The sequence below is a fragment of the Vigna umbellata genome, chromosome 10 (genome assembly GCF_029865625.1).
Source record: "Vigna umbellata cultivar VRB3 chromosome 10, Vumbellata_1.0, whole genome shotgun sequence".
NCBI classification, from domain to species: domain Eukaryota; kingdom Viridiplantae; phylum Streptophyta; class Magnoliopsida; order Fabales; family Fabaceae; genus Vigna; species Vigna umbellata.
Window position 1 is genome coordinate 16,068,844 of NC_142174.1, and position 2,211 is coordinate 16,071,054.

General features: G+C 37.9%; 1 pseudogene across 1 annotated transcript; it reads right to left on the reverse strand.

Annotated features, from left to right (window-relative positions):
- Positions 1 to 664: 664 nt before the first annotated feature.
- On the reverse strand, positions 665 to 1,582 carry LOC148192031 (isoflavone reductase-like; annotated as a pseudogene). The gene is made up of 4 exons (XR_015782503.1): positions 1,318 to 1,582; positions 1,101 to 1,235; positions 791 to 1,025; positions 665 to 686 (listed from the first exon to the last, which is right to left on the reverse strand). The product of XR_015782503.1 is annotated as an isoflavone reductase-like (transcript).
- Between the last annotated feature and the right edge of the window lie 629 nt (positions 1,583 to 2,211).

Below are 2,211 nucleotides of genomic sequence, written 5' to 3' on the forward strand. Positions count from 1 at the left end.
ATTTGAAAACAGTAACTTTTGACTCCTGATTACAGTTTTGCTATTCTTTTGGCCAAAAGAAGATGCATTAATATAAATGGCTGAATAATTAGATAAACGAAGGAATTTGGAGAGAATAATAAAAAAGGGAAAACGACATCATTAGTCTTATTGGGCATTTTGCATAGGCATCATAAGATTGCATTTGTTCCTCAAATTTGAGAAATCAGAGAAACTGGTTCAAATATTCATCTACGGTGGTGTACTTGACATGAGGATAGGCTCAGAAGCCTCGACGTCTCTGGTGGGATCAATCTCATACACTGCATCTCCCCTTATCTGCTGTGAGTGATATAATGCTAACAGGTAATTATTTGGGAAAGACAACTCTGCACTCAACCAAAAGAAAAATAAAACAATTACATGCTTTATCTCACAAACCAGCATATCAAAGGATATACTCATATCCTACCCTACAGAAAATGAATTTGTTAAATTACTTACCTTGAATATCCTTCAGAACCTTTTCCTCTGGAACATAGATTTTCTCAAGACTCTTTCCAATCTTTTTCTCCCACAAAGACACAATCTCATTTAAGGTCAAATAATTGCAGGAAGTCTTATATGCACGGCTTTGTTCAATGTGTTAGGGTCATTCACTGCTTCCACTGTGTAAGTTCCCACATCAGCCTCGGTCACATATGCACCTGAAACCATTAACAATATTATGTATATATGTACTCCTTGAACAATTCACTTTGTCTATAACTGTTTTGTTTATAACTAAAATTGAAGTTTACACTATGACTACCTTTCGTTTCCATCTCCTTGAATGAATATCTTGTCCCGAGGAGGAACAGTGATATCAATCTGTGCCAGGTTACGTAAGAAGTAACCGGTAAAAGCATGACAGCATAGGTAGTGTAAGGGACTCCCTCGGCTTCGATTACTCTCCGGATTTTTGCTTTTTCCTCAAAAACTTCTCTCACTGGTTCAACTGCATCGTGACGATCCACATCCAGTCCAAATTCAGATGGGAAGAATCTCTGTCGAGGAATGAAATTAGTATGGAAAATGTGGTTATTTAGAAGATTTTATTTTGATGAGCAAGAGAGGCATACCTTGACGTTTCCAGCTTCTTTGATTGCTGCAATGATCTTGACCTGATCTTCTATGAGTAGTCTCCCGAAGGAGCAGATGACGACGTCAACCTGTTTGATGGCGTTGACGAGACTCTGATGATCGTTCATGTCTCCCTGGAGAGAGAAAGGAGTGGTATGATTAATGGTGTGAAAAGAGAAAATGGTAAGAAAGAAATGAAGAGAGGAAGGAAGGTACTTGGATTAGAAAAACTCCAGAATTTTGGAAGTTCTGAAGGAGTTCATCCCTGGTTTCAGGATTTGCAGCTGTGACGAGCCTTGGTTTGTTAACATTGGCTGGAGTGTCCCTGACCAACACATACGTTGGATTCCCCGCCTTCACACTTGCCCACACTATGTGTCTTCCAATGGCCCCTGTCGGTCCCAATACGAGGATTCTGTCTTTTCCGGCCATGAGAAGAGATGACACTGAAAACAAACACTTAGTAGTGTGAGGTTTTCTTGTTTTGGTAGGCAACTGATTGAAGCAGGAATGACTTTGTGGTGCATAGACAGGAACACTTGGGTGGTATTTATAGGGCAACCCAGTTGGCTTAATATCTCTGAAAGATTGACTCTCTTAATAAAGAAATATGTATTTTCTCACAGAAGGGGAGGCTGCGCCATGAATTCAGACGTTGAAAACCAACGAATATTTTAGTTTGGTATTTCATGTTCGTAAAATGTCTTGTAAACATATATCTATAATGTTGATCTCCATGTTTGACGCCCAAAAAAAAGAAATTTGTATTTCCTCACCAGCGGCCGTCGGCATCACATGACTCCATCAATTCTCAAGTCCATAAACAACCAGTAATTTGACTTTCGTTTGGTTATTTTTATCGAGCACAGAAACATGATTGCTAACAAACAAGAGAGAAACTATCCACCGTAAAAACCTCTCCCAACGTACCAAACAAACAATGTTTAAAACTCATTAGAGCATATTTTCACTTAATAGTCTGGAACATTATGCAAGCGAAAAAATAAAACAAATTTAAAATAGTTATATTTTTGATAAGTACGAAAATTACGTATTGAAAAGTTATAACTAAAAGTAGGAAAGTGTGTATAAATGTACAAGAATTTATAC